Source organism: Ornithorhynchus anatinus, chromosome 3, assembly GCF_004115215.2.
Source record: "Ornithorhynchus anatinus isolate Pmale09 chromosome 3, mOrnAna1.pri.v4, whole genome shotgun sequence".
Lineage (NCBI taxonomy): Eukaryota > Metazoa > Chordata > Mammalia > Monotremata > Ornithorhynchidae > Ornithorhynchus > Ornithorhynchus anatinus.
The window spans coordinates 52,478,747-52,495,415 of NC_041730.1; the positions used below are offsets into that span (position 1 = coordinate 52,478,747).

Sequence of the window (16,669 nt, forward strand, 5' to 3'; positions counted from 1 at the left end):
TAAAGAGGATGCCTCCCAGTGCCGATGCTGGGCCACAGCGTCATGACCCAGGAGGGGACGCCTTGGTGGTCACCGTAGTCTTTGAAGCCCAGATGGGTCCGCTACTTCCGGGATTCTCACTGGGTCTACACGTTGTCAGTCTCAAAACCTTCCCCACCGATGCCTTAGTTCCAGCATGCGGAAATGGGACCCTAAACCAGGCCTCCTGATTCCCCACCTCCTGTTCTAACACCAGGGCTTAGTAGACTAGACAAGAAACCTGAACGAGTTGCAGGCTGTTTGGCGATTCCCAGGTTTGTGAGCAAAATTGAGAGCTTCAACCATGTCTCTCTGCAGATGAGTTCTACCCACTGCATTTTAAACCCTCCCTTGACCTCATGGTCCCCTCCAGTTATCACCCCACCTCCTGCCTACGATTCCTCTTCACACTCTGCCACTTGCCAGCTGTGTGACTTTGGGCGAGTCACTTAACTTCTCCGGGCCTCAGTTTCCTCATCTGGAAAATAGGGAGGACCCCTACGTGGGACACCCTGAGTACCTTGTATCTACCCCAGCGCTTAGAACGGTGCTCTGCATCTAGTGAGCACTTACATGCCTTTATTATTATTATTATTATTGTTAACTTCTTGAGAGAGTTGTTTTCACCCACTGCCTCCAACTTCCTGTCCTTCAATTCTCTCCTTGTTCCCCTCCAATCTGGCTTCTGCCCCCTTCATTTCATGGAAACAGCCCTCTCTAAGGTAACCAGTGACCTTCTTTTCACCAAATCTTATGGCCTGAATTCTCTCCTAATCCTTCCAGACCCCTCAGCTGCCTTCCACACTGTAGACCACACCCTTCTTTTTGAAACACTACTCGATCTTGGCTTCACTGACACTGTCCTCTCTTGGTTCTCCTCCTACCCCTCTGACAGCTCCTTCTCAATTTCTTTTGCGGGTTCCTCCTCTGCCTCTCACCCTCTGACAGGGAGGGTCCCTCAAGGCTCAGTTCTAGGTCCCCTTCTCTTCTCCATCTACACCCACTCCCTTGGAGAACTCCCATGGCTTCAACCACCATCCCCACGCAGAGGATTCTACATCTCCAGGATGAGGAGGGAGGCCATTCCAGACCAGAGGCAGGATGTGGGCAAGAGGTCGGCGGCGAGATCGGCGAGATCGAGGTACAGTGAAAAGGTTAGCGTTGGAAGAACCAAGTGTGCGGGCTGGGTTGTAGCAGGAGAGTAGCGAGGTGAGGTAGGAGGGGGGAAGGTGACTGCGTGCTTTAGATGCAACAGTACACTAGTCTTCATGATGAACCCTATCATTCAGTGTCTTACAATCCCTTATGTTGGTCCCAACAGGCTCGGGCAAAACCCAAATATTCACCTGCTGGTGGGTTTTCTAACAGAAGACAGCACGCAAGGTTTGCTCCTCCTCACTCGTAACTTCAGGGCAGAGGATGCGAGAGAAGAGGTCGGGGGATCCATGGTTATCATTGGACACTCAGTTCTGCCGTAATGTTTCACTCTGTGCTTTGGCCATTAGGAGAGTAAGGTGTGGTTTTCCAACACAGCGAGCCTGTTTGGATGCGGTGTGCCACGGTGATGGACGTGCGCGTGCCCGTATGAGTGGCATTCAAAATAGGTGATGACATTTCAGCGTACGTATTCCTGATTGTGAGATTTTGCAAGAATTCAACTCCCACATTTTAGGAGTACTAGGGGCACAGGGCTCAATCCCGACTCCGCCACTAATCCCGACTCCGCCACTTGTCTGCTGTGTGACCTTGGGCAAGTCACTTTGTTTCTCTGGGCCCCGGTGACCTCATCTGTAAAATGGGGATTAAGACTGTAGAGCCCCACGTGGGACAGCCTGACTACCTTGTATGTACCCCAGCGCTTAGAATAGTGCCTGGCACATGGTAAGCGCTTAACAAATGCCATCATCATCATAGACTCTCAATAAACACTGTTGAATGGAGGTGAGGAAGCCGGTGAAAGGGACAGAGGAAGAGATGGAAGGAAAGAGAGGTGGAAGGAATCAAGAAGGGATACCAGGAAAAGAAGGAGTAAGTTGCGCCCTGCCTGATTTGCTTGAATAATAATAATAACAATGGCATCTGTTAAGCGCTTACTATGTGCAAAGCACTGTTCTAAGCACTGAAGAGGATACAAGGGGATCAGGTTGTTCCACGTGGGGCACACAGTCTTAATCCTCATCTTACAGATGAGGTGACTGAGGCACAGAGAAGTGAAGCGACTTGCCCAAAGTGACAAGTGGCTGTCAGAATTTGAACCCATGACCTCTGACTCCCAAGCCACTGAGCCACACTGTCCACCCCCAGTGCTAAGTACACTGCCTGGCACATAGTAAGCACTTAACAAATACCACAACAATAATAATTACAATTATTATTATTATTATCATTAAGTCCTTAGTTACATTTACCAAAGAGGGGTACCAGACTTCAGCACATGGCCTAGTGGCAAGAGCTCAGGCTTGGGAATCAGAAGACATGAGTTCTAATCCCAGCTCTGCCACTTCTATGCTGTGTGACCTTGGGCAAGTCACTCCACTTCTCTGTGCCTCAGTTCTCTCATCTCTAAAATGGGGATTAAGACTGTGAGCCCCAAGATGGATAACCTGATTACCTTGTATCTACTCTCCCCCCCTTCCAAGCCCTACTGAAGGCTCACCTCCTCCAGGAGGCCTTCCCAGACTAAGCCCCCCTTTTCCTCATCAGCTCCCCCTCCCCTCCCCCCCGCCCCGACTCACCCCCTTTGGTCTACCTCCCCTGCCCCACAGCACTTGTGTATATATGTACAGATCTATAACTCTATATTTATGCCTGTTTACTTGTTCTGACGTGTGTGTGTGTATATATATATATATATCTGCAATTCTATTTATTTATATTGATGCCTGTTGTTTTGATGTCTGTCTCCCCTCTTCTGGACCGTGAGCCCATTGTGGACAGGGATTGTCTCTCTTTGTTGCTGAATTGTACTTTCCAACCTCTTAGTACGGTGCTCTGCACACAGTAAGTGCTCAATAAATATGAATGAATGAATACTAGCATTTTAAACAGTGCTTGGCACAAAGTAAGTACTTAGAAAATACCATCATTATTTATTATTATTATTATTATTATTAATAGGCACCATGCTCTGGAGGTAAATTCATTCATTCATCCATTCAATAGAATTTATTGAGCACTTACTATGTGCAGAACACTGTACTAAGCACTTGGAATGTACAAATCGGTAACAGATAGAGACAGTCCCTGCCCTTTGACGGGCTTACGGTCTAGTCGGGGGAGACGGGACAGACAAGAACAATGGCAATAAATAGAATCAAGGGGAAGAACATCTCATTAAAACAATAGCAAATAAATAGAATCAAGGTGATGTACATCTCATTAACAAAATAAATAGGGTAATGGCAAAATAAATAGGGTAATGACAAAATAAATAGGGTAAATAAGATATTCTGTTACCACAGCAGTTCTCACAACTGATGAACTTATTCCCTGCCTGGGACACTAAATGCCCCATTAGATGCAAAGTGAAACAGGTAAAATGGCTCTGAAAAGAATCTCCTAAGGGAAAGGAATTGGAGCATGTAGGCCCAGCACTCACCGTTCGAAACACCACCAGATTACGGGGAAAATTATTGTTTCTGCAGGCAAAGACGTGTCTGAGCTGGTGGGAAACTGGGAGTCCCTAAAGGATGGTTGAGAGAGCGTTCATTCTCTGCTCAAATCCACCAAGCCACTGGTCTCCCAAACTTTAAAACCTTCCTTAAATACCACCTCTTTCAAATCTTCCCTGGTTGATTCACAATATCCCAGACCAACGTTTTCCCCCTCGCTGAGGGCATGGAATGGGTTGCCTGGGTTGTACAATGAAGTTCTTGGGCCTGAAGTCCTTGGGACTGAACTGAGACTTGATTTGCAATCAGAGCCTCCATTGCCACGACCGCCATCGCTAACTAATTAGGGTTAGGTTCTCCCCACCTTTAGAGCCTTCCTTAAACGGGGATTAAGACTGTGAGTCCTATTTGGAACATTAGACATGGACTGTGTCCAACCTGATCAGCTTGTAGGTACTCGAGAAGCAGCGTGGCTCAGTGAGAAGTAGCGTGGCTCAGTGGAAAGAGCATGGGCTTTGGAGTCAGAGGTCATGGGTTCGAATGCCGGCTCTGCCACTTGTCAGCTGTGTGACTGTGGGCGAGTCACTTAACTTCTCTGTGCCTCAGTTACCTCATCTGTAAAACGGGGATTAAGACCGTGAGCCCCTCGTGGGACAACCTGATTCTCTTGTGTCTACGCCAGCGCTTAGAACAGTGCTCTGCACATAGTAAGCGCTTAACAAATACCAACATTATTATTATTATTACTCCAGCACTTAGTACAGTGTCTGGCACAGAGAAAGTGCTTAACAGATATCATAAAACAAACAGACAAAAAGCAGAAATAAAACAGAGCAAAAAAAGCCAAGCTTCCACGAATGCAAGCCCAGGAAAAGGAGACTACTGGGAAACTGTGGTTTCCCTGGCCCGTGATTCCTGGCTCCCACAGAGAATATGTGTTACCTCCTCCCTCTCTCATCCCATGCAGCGTGGCTCAGTGGAAAGAGCCCAGGCTTGGGAATCAGGGCTCACGGGTTCTAATCCCGGCTCCGCCACTTCTCAGCAGTGTGACTTTGGGCTGGTCGTTTAACTTCTCCGTGCCTCAGTTCCCTCATCTGTAAAATGAGGATTAAGATTGCGAACCCCACGCAGGACAACCTGATTATCTTGTCTCTACCCCAGTGCTCGGAACAGTGCTCGGCACATAGTAAACACTTAACAAACACCGTCATTATTATTATTATCTACATCACCGAGGCACTTAGCTCTGTACCTTTAGGCATTTGCTATTCAACGCCCCCTAGCCCCACCACACTTCTGTATGTAGCCGTAATTTATTTTAATGCCTGACTCCCCCTCGAGACTGTAAATTCCTTCCTCTACCAAGTGTTTAACAAATACCATTAAAAAAAAATAAAGATTCAAAAAAACTCCGTCGCATTTTACTCTCCCAATCGCTTAGTACAATGCTCTGCACACAGTAAGCACTCGGTAAATACCTCCGATGGATTGAATGACTGACTTCTCACTTACTATCTGCAGCTTGGCATTTCCAGGCCTGAACCCCTTCCAGTTGCCCACAGCGTTCAAACCGGATTTGGCAACCGGAAGGCGGTAAACAGTTTTCAATTGCCAACAGTGTTCAGATCACATTTGGCAACAGGAAGGCAGTGTTCCCCACTGGCCTGGCTCGACAACGGAGGCTTCTAGAGAAGGAGAGTTCCCCCGCTGGCTTTCTGGCCGGTGCGTGCGGGGAAGAATCTGGCCTTTTGTAGGTTATGAACTTGTTCTATGCCGCATACGCTCTCTATAGGTGTCACTTCCATATGTCACCCTCCTGACTGGGGTGCTGGGAACAGTGACGTCGGCCACCACCGGAAAATATGCTATCGCCCGTTGGCTACGGAGTTGTTTGCACAGCTCTGATAAGGTTGCATAGCCTGATGAAAGATGGCTCCTTGAGACGGGTCCTGGCAGCACCCTGATTGAGAGAGGTCTTTCTTCACCAGACTGGTGGTGGGAACAGTCTTTCCTCACCTGCCCCAAGGCAGCAGTTACTGCCTGAAGACATTGCACACTGTCCCCTGAAACCAATGCTCCGGCTTGCCCAGCGTCCTGCCGTTTTCCGGCTCTGGTCCATCGAAACTGAGGAGAAGTAAACCGGTATCGCTTGTTCTTCGTTTTGTTTCGCATTTCTTGCTTTTTTTCTCGCATTTCGCAAGGAGGAGAAAAGGATTCCCGCCTTCCATACTCAGCCTCTGTGAATAGCACACTTTAGGATGACTGACGAAACGGGTGAGGGGGCAGGGAGGTCTGCTGCTGTTGAGATCCTGGTGATGTTCTGCATCCTCTTTCCCTTCCCAGCTCTCCCACATTGCGTTCCGCTGAACACCAGTGACTGGGCAAGGGATTGGGGATGATTCTACAAGAAGCCACCACTGCAGAAACAACTCTGGCACAAGGAGCAGCGTGGCTTAATGGAAGGAGCCCGAGCTTGGGAGTCAGAGGACATGGGTTCTAATTTTGACTCCACCACTTGTCTGCTGGGTGACCTTGAGCAAGTCAAAAAACCCCACCAAAAACAAATCCCAAAACTGCTGTCTGAACAACACTCAGGCGGAATGGGAGAGGGCCAGAAGATGGCCATGATTGTCTTCTCATGGGCACAATATGACACTCACGTCCTGGAATCAATTACTGGGTCGGTAGCATTTTGTCTTCCAACCAAAGGCAACTCTATCTATATACGTCCTCCATTCCCGCAAATTGGGGAGATTGCTGGGCTCCTGCCAGGAAGGTCTAGGATTAAAGACTTTGTTTAGAAAGTCCTTAGCATTCCTCAGAGTTCTTACTACAGGAAATGACCACAACATATTTCAATAGCTCCAAAAGAACAAACAGGATAGCTGGAGACAGAAAATGGACCTCTAAACTCAAGCGATTGAAATCTGAGTTTTCTCACCTCGAGGTGCATTAAAAACATGGCTTGGAGCATTTCTGTTCTCTTGCCGCCAACTCGTGACTTGGTTTATCATTTTAGAACCAAAATGGATGGATTTCTCATTCTTTGAAATCTTGTCATCTCTAGGTGATGTACGATACACCCGCCGGCCAATCCCTTTCACCATTTACTGTTTTGAGGACAGCCAGGTGCCACAATAAAATCAATCAATCAACTGGCAGGTATTATGCAAAGAGTCCTGTACTAGGCTCTTGGGAGAATAAAATGCAATAGAGTCGGTAGACTCCAGTTGGGAGAGACCGACAATAAAATACATTACATCTGGAGAAGCGGAAGGACACCAGGAGATGCGCGTAAGTGCAGTAGGGTGGGATAGCAAAACGCGTAGGCGATCTAGACGAAGGGAGAGTAGCGGGGACATGAGAGTTACCAAACAAAACTGGGGAGGCTCTTCTCAGGGAATGCCACATCTCAGCATTCCCATGGCGAGTTCAGTATCAGTGATAGGCCTTCCACTCTATTCAGGAGAAAGCAGTCACCCGGAGCTGGGGCCAAATTCCTTTCTAACTACTCAGATCTGACCCCTGGGAAGCCGGTTGGAGGAAACTTGCCTCTTCGTGCTATTCCCCCTGAACAGCAGCTGGATTTTAAAAACATTAAACTCTTGCCAAAAAATGGAGTCCAATCTATTTGTTGACCCTTCTGCATTTAGATCTTTTACATGGAAAACTATTTTGAAAGGTTATTTCGCTGACCTGGGGGAGAAGCTTGAAAGTTAGTTACGGACCGGATAAAATGAACTCTCTGACAGTGGGATTCCAGATGACCAGAGGACAAGAAGGTGTTTTTGGCTTTTTTCAGAGTGCAGTCATGTCAGTTGCTGAAAGAAGGCAGGTGGAATAAATGGCCTCTCTCTCGCAAGGGATTAGGGGGCCGACGGCGGGACGAATACCTCTCAAGCGCTGTGGGGCCGAGGGTGGGGGGTGAGTCCAGGCCCATGTGCTTGGGTGACACAGAAGGGAAGGTGCTTAAGGCAGAAGAGGACTTGGATGGAGAAGGCCTCTTGGAGGAGATGTGATTTTAGGAGAGCTTTGAAGGTGGGGTGAGCAGCGGCATGTTGAATAAGAAGGGGGAGGGAGCTCCCGGCCAGAGGGAAGACGTAGGCAAGCGGTTGGTGGAGAGATCGGGGACACGGCGCTTATTACTCTGAAGGCAGAAAGGCAGGATGACAACAGAGTCCCACTGAGGTCCCTGAGCCTCCCTCCAGGAAACAGCTGTCAATTGGGTTCTTCCAGGCCCAGAGAAAACACTACCATGGCCTCTCCAAACCAAAATCACATGGGCACAGGGCAAAACCAGTTGGCTATCAGCAAATCTCCAAAGAGCACAACAACAACCAACAACAACGAAACATATGGTGCAAAGCCCTCTTAGGCTTTAGCCTTCCCAGTCTCAAATCCAGCAGCCGCAGGAGGATGAAGGGGGGGGGGGGTGAGGCCGGAGAGAGCCGCAACAGGTCCATCAGGAGGATGGATGGAGCCTCTAGAGTAAGACATCTCCCTGCTGCTGACCACAGAGGTGGCTTGCAGTCTGTCCCCACCTTCTCCCTGTGGCCACCTAATTTCCGGGTGGTGGTGGACTCTCCTTCTGTGCGCCGGTCCACGGTACTAGGTCCATAGAGGTGTGTCTGAAGAGCAAGTGCCACCAACTGCCCTCCTCGGAGTGACAGTCGGGCCACAAAACCCAACTTTGCTGGAATGATGGGGGAATATATCGCAGCTGCAAAGCGGGAGCAGATCTGGCCCCCGGAGCTAAACATGGAAATTTACTCTTAGTTTAACTTAAAACAAAAAGCATCCGCTCCCGTTTCTGCCCACGTAATCGGTCCCGCGGAGTAAAGGCTAGGGGTGCAAACAGATTCATTCATTCATTTAATCTTTTTTATTGAGCGCTTACTGTATACAGAGCACTCTAGTGAGTGCTTGAGAGAGTACAACGATAAACGGACGCATTCCCTGCCCACCATGAGCTTAAAGTCTAGGTGCGGGGGAGGCAGACGTTTGTATCAGTAAATAAATTACAGATATGTACATAAGTGCTGTAGGGCTGGGAGGGGGAAGAACAAAAGAGAACAAATCAGGACGTAGCAGAAGGGAGTGGGAGAAGAGGAAAGTGGGGGGCTGGAGGAGATGTGCCATTAATAAGCCTTTGAAGTGGGGGGATCTGAGGAGGGAGGGCAGGCTCAGTGGAAAGAGCCAAGGCTTGGGAGCCAGAGGTCATGGGTTCGTATCCCAGCTCTGCCACTTGTCAGCTGTGTGACTGTGGACAAGTCACTTAACTTCTCTGTGCCTCATCTGTAAAATGGGGATTAACTGTGAGTCTCATGTGGGACAACCTGATTAGCCTGTATCTACCCCAGCGCTTAGAACAGTGCCCTGCACATAGTAAGCGCTTAACAAATACATTATTATTCCAGGTCAGAGACAGGATGTGGGCGAGGGGTCAGAGGTGAGATCGAGGCACAGTGAGAAGGTTACCGTTAGAGAAGCGTAGTGTGTGGGCTGGGATGAAACTACTAAAGCGTTGTCCCTTCGAAGGATCATCTTTCTCTGGCCATATTTCTGGAACTGATTTTGGGGCTGGCAATTCCAATGTTCAGGGCAGGCAGTCAGACTGGATCCCTGAAAGTTACAGCTTACAGAGATATATAAGAAATCTCTCTGCTCCTTGTGAAGGTCACCCAGGCGTCGGGATACGCCAAGAGCAACGGAGCGGAGTGATGCTCCGTCAGGCTCAGTGGGAAGGAAAGAAAGACAGGCCGAGGCTGGGGCATCCGTTTGATTTGACATATCAAATGTCGGTTTCCCGCTCTTGACTGTAACTTCACTGTGGGAGGGGAATTTGCCTACCAACTCTAGGCATCGTACTCTCCCAAGCATTTAGTACAGTGCTCTGCACGCAGTAAGCACACAGTAAATACCATTGATCGATGGATTGTTTGATTTTATATTTGGCCCACACCCTTGGCCAACCTCCCTAGTGAGAATGTCCATCTTAGGGAGTGACTCTTCATTGACTTTAACAAGGATTTACACGAGGAATAGGGCAGTTCCCGAGGATATGGTAATTACCCCACAAAAAAGGTATCTTTCGGGTGAGTCATCCAAGAGAGGAGGAAGAGGAGGAAAAAGCCTGCAAAATCCCAATCGGACATAAGCTAACAAAGATGTTTCAGGACAGGTAAGTCCAAAGCCGGGTACGGGGGATGCACCTGAGCTCAGAACGCACTGCAAATGTTCTGGAACAGAGAGGAAAGCAATAGAGCAGATGCAACGTGTTCGCTTCTGGGACCAATACTGGCAGCCAGGAGAGATTGGAGAGACTTGAGCATTCCTCGGTTGCCCCGTGTCTCAGTTCTGAACGGCAGCAAAATACACACACCCCTCTGCCCGCTCTGGTTTCTGGTTGCCGGAAAGCTGTGGCAAGCCTTAGGGTGTGGCTCTGTGTCGGAAAATGAAACCAGAACCTAATTCAGCCACTTTCCCCGGGCTTTTCCAGAATGCAGACCCTCAAAGCTTACGACTTGATTGTGGGGAATAAAAGGAAGACTGCCCTTCTTTTGGAGAGCAGTCAGTAACCCTCCCATTGGAGCTGCCCTGAAGGGAAAAGAAGTTGGGACTGACCTTTACAAATAAAACATCCTTCTATTAATACCAGGCGTGGCAGGATCAAACACTCGCGAAAAACCGAGAAGCTCTTCCTTCCCCTCTTCAGGGGCTCCTGACTCTGAATGGGTTTTCTTGGGGGCCAAACCCCTCTCTCAGGTGTCAGGTGAAAGGGGATTTCATCTTTTTAAGCTGAAATGTAAGCAGAGCCTTTTTTAAACAGCCTTGGGGGCAGTCAGATGATCCAAATAGGACTCTTAGCAGCTGATGTGCCCAGGCAAGGAGAAAAATTGCTCCCGGATAAACAGTCAACCACCTGAGAAGAGATCCGGAAGGTCTCTTAATGTCACCACAGAGAAAACCAGCCTCAAAGCATGATAAATGGCACTTGGCGGTCAGATGAAAGATTTATTTTAGGCCAAACCCAGGAGTCAAAATCCCATGAAGCATTAGGCTTGGAGACTGCAGCCTTCTAGACCGTAAGCTCATTATGGGCACGGAATGAGTTCTGCTAATTCTGTGGCATGGTACTCTCCCAAGAACACAGTAAACACTCAATAAATACAATTGATTGATTGCAGAGCCCCAGATGCAGAGACTACTTTTTTTAATCACCATCATCTTCAACATCACACCTCTAGCAGTGTTTACTGGGCACCTGCCCTGAACAGAGCGTAGGCCAAGTGCTCGGTAAAATCCAACCGAAACAAAAGCACTACCCCGGCCCCTTGAGGAACTTGATATCTATCAGGGTGAGACTGTGCCGAAAGTCTAAACGCTGTAAACCCAAACCAATTTTTGCCTGGGAAAAGAGGTATAAGTAGGGTATTGAGCCATTATTTTTTTATCACAGTTCCCCAGAATTCTCTACTCTATTACACATGTCTAAGGTACCAACGTTAATGAATTTATATGAGTCAGGTCCTCCGACTCCCAAGTCTGGGCTCCTCTTGCCACGAGGACCGTGATACTTCCCAGCTTGGGAAGGATGTTTAGAGGAGAGGAACGTTTGGAGGCTGGAATCCCTTTCTTTCCTCTCTACTTCTCTGTTTAGTTCATGGAACTCTCATTCATCTCAGCAGGAACCAATCTGATCTGATGTGACTTACTCTCTCAGAGCCTGGGTGCTTCGACCTAGCACTCTCTCTCTCCTCCATGCCTAAAAAACAATAAATCTGAAGACAAGGTGAGAAAGACTCTATGTCGGCCCACTTCCGGTTTCAGATATTTTTTTTCTCCCTGTCCTGCCCGAGTTCTCCCCAAGAGCAGCTCCCCAAGCCAAAGCCTTATGTTGAAAGTTGTGTGAGACTTTGGAGGAGATGCTCAGAAATCAAACGATCTAGGAAGAAAGGGGATGAATGTCCTCGAAATCCATTTTAGGAGTTTGGTCGAAAGTGTCTTGGGAATTATATCCTGAAATGATCAGGGAAGGCCTAGAGATGATGGGGAATGACAATACGGAGCATATCCCGAGACCAGAGCACTAACCATGAGGGACTAGTGGGAAAGAGAAGAGCTGGTCCCTAAAAAGAAGACCTGGTCCCGTTCCTCAAGGGGGTGGGGAAGGCTGCGTAGTCATCATCATTTAGGTTAGTGAGAGCCATTGGAAAAATGAATAGTAGGCCAGGGGTGGCAGAGAGATTCTACAGTGGCTGCTAAACGCCCCCGGGGTCCATAGAGAAGGTCTTTAAGAGCCGGAGTGTTATTCCACCGTTTAGCATTACGTGGGAGAAGGAAAGTCTCGGAGGCAAAGATGATATCGAGACGACAGGCAGTGAAAGTAATGGAGAATTGATATCAGAGGAGTTACCTAGAAGCCGGGGTGAAGAGGTGGGATTGTGCTATTCTGGCACTTTTTTAAATAGCTGATCCTTTCATTGAGGTGACTTAAGTAGTTAGTTCTCCTAGAATATAGTCTCCTTAAGGTCGAGTTCTATTTCCCCACAAATCGAATGCGCTTCACCCCAGAGAATGCAGCGTGAATAAAAATAGACTGTCCTAAATAATCCAGCTGCTTTCCAAGGAAGGACTGGGAATTGGCAGGACACTATTGGAGGTTTGGGGCTCTCCTGGCTCTCATCAGAGAAGTCATCTATTTCTTTGAAGGAAAAACAGGACCAGATTCTGCAAGAATGTTGTTTATAGCAATTATCTCTTGTTTTCTTTGTTCTTCTTTCTTTGTACTTCCTTCAAAAGGCTCTAAGTGACCCTTTCCCTATTACCTTTTCCTTTCCACAGTTTCAAACTGGCAAAACTGTGCTGTACGACGCATCAGGGTTTAACTCCCACTTATCTGTTTCTTCCTCCCTGGAACTGATGGTGGTGTGGAAACTAGGATTTTTTTCATTGTCCAGATACTTTTTTGAGGGAATGTCCTCCCAGGCCATCGACTGGCTATTTAGAGTGAACCCAGTACTCCTAAAATACTTTGGACAACATCGCCCTTGCTTTTGGCAATGGTCCACTTAAAACATTTCGGTGTCGGAGATGAACCGGCTGCCTTCGCCACAACCAATTTCAAGCCTTGAAGCGTAGGCCCATCCAAACCAACTCATTTCTTCTACCGACTCACCACCTTCCCTGTTCTCTCCACTGTCCATCAGATGAAACCCAAATTCCGGACTGTGACCTTTACACCTCTGAGGGCCCTTCCCTCCCAAAGATTAATTAGCAACAGATAATTCAGTGGAGTTGGCCCGGGAAGTGGGGGCATTCGCCAAATTTCTATCTAGGCAATACCCTGAATTTCTAAATAGTCATAGCTTGTTTTTTTCCTCCTCCTCAATTCTAAATAGCCTGCATTGCTCTATCCCTTTTTAACCGTGACTTAAACGTCCTCCCTAGTGGCCCGCAGTACCAAACGCCTTCTGTCCCATGTCGATAGACCGCACCCTTGGCCCCGATCGGCTAACTCACTATGCCTGCTGCTGCTGGTCCCAAGGAGACTGGGCAAGGAAGTCTGGAGGGCTCTGTGCCAATCAACACAACTACTAGAACTCTACCACCACTAAAACACTAAAATAGCACTAGACAAAATTCCTAGGCAAACAGGTGGCTCAGGATTGTGGTCGCTCGGTCACCGATGAGGCATCCGCCTCCCTCGATGACACCCCAAACGGCTGAACGGAGGGGGAGGGGAGGGGTAAGGAAAAGAGCCGTACGGATAGCCTGCGTCGCCAACCTCAAAACAACTCTCCAAAAGACTGCGCCTGGGACACGGAGTGTGTCCAACCTGGTTAACTTGCATCTATACCAGCATTTAGTACAGTACCTGGTACATAGTAAGTGCTTTGCAAATACCATTTAAAAAAAGTGCTTGGGAGAGTACACTTCAGTTAGAGGACAGTAACCCTGCCCTCCAGCAGCTTTGAATCTAGCGGTGGAGGCAGATTCTAAAACAAATTACAGATAAGGGGAAACAACAGAATTTAAAGATACATGGGTAAAGGCCACGGGGACGAATACCCAAGGGCTTAGGTGACGTGGAAGTGCTGAGGGGTTGATGGGAGGGAAACAGGATGTGGAGAGGAGGGATTAATCTGGGAGGACCTCCTGGAGGAAATCTGATTTTTTTTTTTTTCCCCCAAGGGCCTTGAAGATGGGCAAAGCAGTGGCCTGTCGAATATGAACCTTAAATGACATTATGAAACTATGATATTCCCCTCTGAAGGTGGGAATAAAAACATAAAGCCAAGAGGAGTAACTGAGATAGAAGGAGAAAATGTGATAACTAGCAATTTGGGGGCAAAGCGCTGTTTTTCACTTTTCTCTGAGTGAAAAGAAATTTATGGTGTACAATCCCAGAAGCAAAACTAACATCCTGAGGCCTGGGCCAGGTATGGACCTTCCACTCTTTCCCCAGCTGTTTCTGGAGGGAGGGGAGAAGGAGGGCTCATTCATTCAGTCAGTCGTATTTACTGAGCACTTACTGTGTGCAGAGCTCTGTACAAAGCACTCAGGAGAGCACAATACGACAGTAAACAGACACATTCCCTGCTTGCATTGAGCTTACACTCTGCGGAGGAGACAGACATCAATACAAATAAATAAATACATAGACTCATTTTTCCATCTCCAGCCTTCCACTGGTGCCGCTGCTTCTGGTGTGGAAGCTGCTGACAGCTTCTTCCTCAATGCCCAAGGAGGGATGAAGTAATAATAATATTAACGATGGTATTTGTTAAGCGCTATGTGCAAAGCGCTAGGGATGAGGTATAGACCACACATGTGTCCAAGCCCATGATTCTTCCTTTGGAAGGCCTCCACCTAGCAGGCGGGAGCCTGGCGTAACCACTCTATTGACTTTAAGGAGAATTCCACCCCCAACCTGGCCCACCTCGATTGCCACGGGTGCCAGCCCCCCATAGGCCTGACTTCGTCCTGGTCACGCCACGGAGGCAGGGACCCCACTGTACCCCCAGAGAGGTAGTTCAAACGAGAGGTCTCCATGGGGCTCCCTCCCGAGGGAGGCTCCTGGATGGGCCCAGCACGTCCATGGAGTCATCGAAATCAGGATGTCACAGGGCTCCTGGAAAGGGGCTCTAAGCCACATCCCGTTTGGTTTGGCCCAGTTCCAATTTGATGACTGCTGAACTCAAGATACAAAGAGAAGGCTGTGCAGGGTTTATAGGGGGGCTGATGAAACTGCTCAAGAAATCCATGTGCCTTCTCCAGTAGCTCCAGGTCTCAACAGCCATAGGATCACTCGTGACTCGTGATTCTAGATTCAGTTTTCTACTTCATCAACATCACCCAAACTTGCATTTCTTGAGCTCCTTCTGTGTGCTCATCTTCTCCCCCGAATCCTCTCCTTTTCCTGCCCACAACCTTGGCATTATCCTTGACCCCTCCCTCTCCCTCTTCCTCCCTTCTCTTCCTCTGCCCCCATGATCTCCAAATCCCGCAAGTCCTTCTTACACATCACCAGAATCCACCCCTTCCTCTCAATCCAAACTACCGCCCATTATTTTTAGGCAATTTTAAGCCACTGTTTTGAGCACATCCTCCCGCTCCTCAAAATCCTCCAATGGTTACCTTTTCTTCTCTGCATCAAGCAGAAAGTGCTGACCATCGGCTTTAAGATGTTCGATCAACGATCTTCGCCCTACTGATCCTCTCTCCCCCCCTCTACACCCCAGAATGCACGATTTGCTCCCTCTCGAGCCTACCTATTCGCTGGGCCTTATTCTCCTCTCTCTTGCCACAGAGCTCTTGCTGAAGCCCTCCCTCCTGCCTGGAAATCCCTCCCCCTTCACATACAGCATATGCATTCTCTCCCATTTTCAAGGTCCTTCCAAATTCCCTTTCAACCGCTTAGTGGTATTTGCTGAGCGCGTACTGTATACAGAGCAGTGTATTAAGCGTTTCTCTCCTAGAAGGCCACCCCTCATTATTCTCTCCTCTCCATCCCCCATCGCCCCACCCTATTTCCTCCAGTACCGACACTTTCCTTCCTCTAAACATTCGGGTATTCACTCTCCCCAAACCACATCCCCCATAGCATTTGTGACATCTACGACACTCTGATGCTTCCTCTGCCAGTAATTTACGTTAGTGTCTGTCTCCCTGGCTAGACTGTATGTTCCTGGAGTCTGACTCTATTGCAGCTTCCCAAGCGCTTAGTTCAATGTCCCGCAGAGTAAGCGCTCAATAAGTATTAGTGATTGTTTAATTCCTTTTTAATGATCTAGATCATTGAAATCGGGAAGACTTCAGTGCTGTTAAGCAGTGTTACTTTTTGACGTGTCCCCTTCAAACTTTTTTCAACTTCCTTTTTATTAAGACAGCACCTCGTCAGTGAACGGATGGAAAGGGCAGACTTATCTGCTGTTTTAGAAAACAGACCTCTTAGATCTGGAATTAAATCAGCATGAACTGGAGGCTGGCTTTTTTCTAAGCAAATTTTTGTCTTACTGGTTGGAAGCAACTCAGAAGGAGGAAATGAGTGAAATATGTTTTTCTGGGTGACTTCCAGATGTTGGGAATGTAGAAAGACCATTGCAGTTCCTAGCCGGATCAGTGGTATGGGCACACCCCTCTCAGAACCTGTTTTAAACCCTTCTTCTCCTTGCTCAGACACTCCGTTACCTCTGTTCCTAAGACCAAACACTGCCGCAGTTACTGTTTTTATATGCTTCCTAAGTGTTTGCCTTTCCCCCTCTCAGGGTCACACCTGGAGAGTTTCCGGCACTCTACCAGGCTCGACTACAGGAGGGAGTGTCCATTCCAATCCTAGCTTGAGCAGTGGCTGGCTAGTAGAAGGCCATCTGCTACAAGTCAAAACTCACCCCTGCTGGGCAGCAGCAGCATGGGAGAGAATCGAGGGCGAAGACTCGAGTTATTGCACGGAAGGAGGCCATGGGAAACCACTTCTGTATTTTTACCAAGAAAACTCCATGGATACACTACCGGAACGACTGCAGATGGAGGTGGGG

General features: G+C 48.2%; 1 protein-coding gene across 6 annotated transcripts in view; it reads right to left on the reverse strand.

Annotated features, from left to right (window-relative positions):
- LOC100090442 (phospholipid-transporting ATPase FetA-like) overlaps window positions 1-16,669 on the reverse strand; it is a 130,553-nt gene that overhangs the window by 93,926 nt on the left and 19,958 nt on the right. The gene's annotated exons all lie outside the window — the stretch shown is intronic.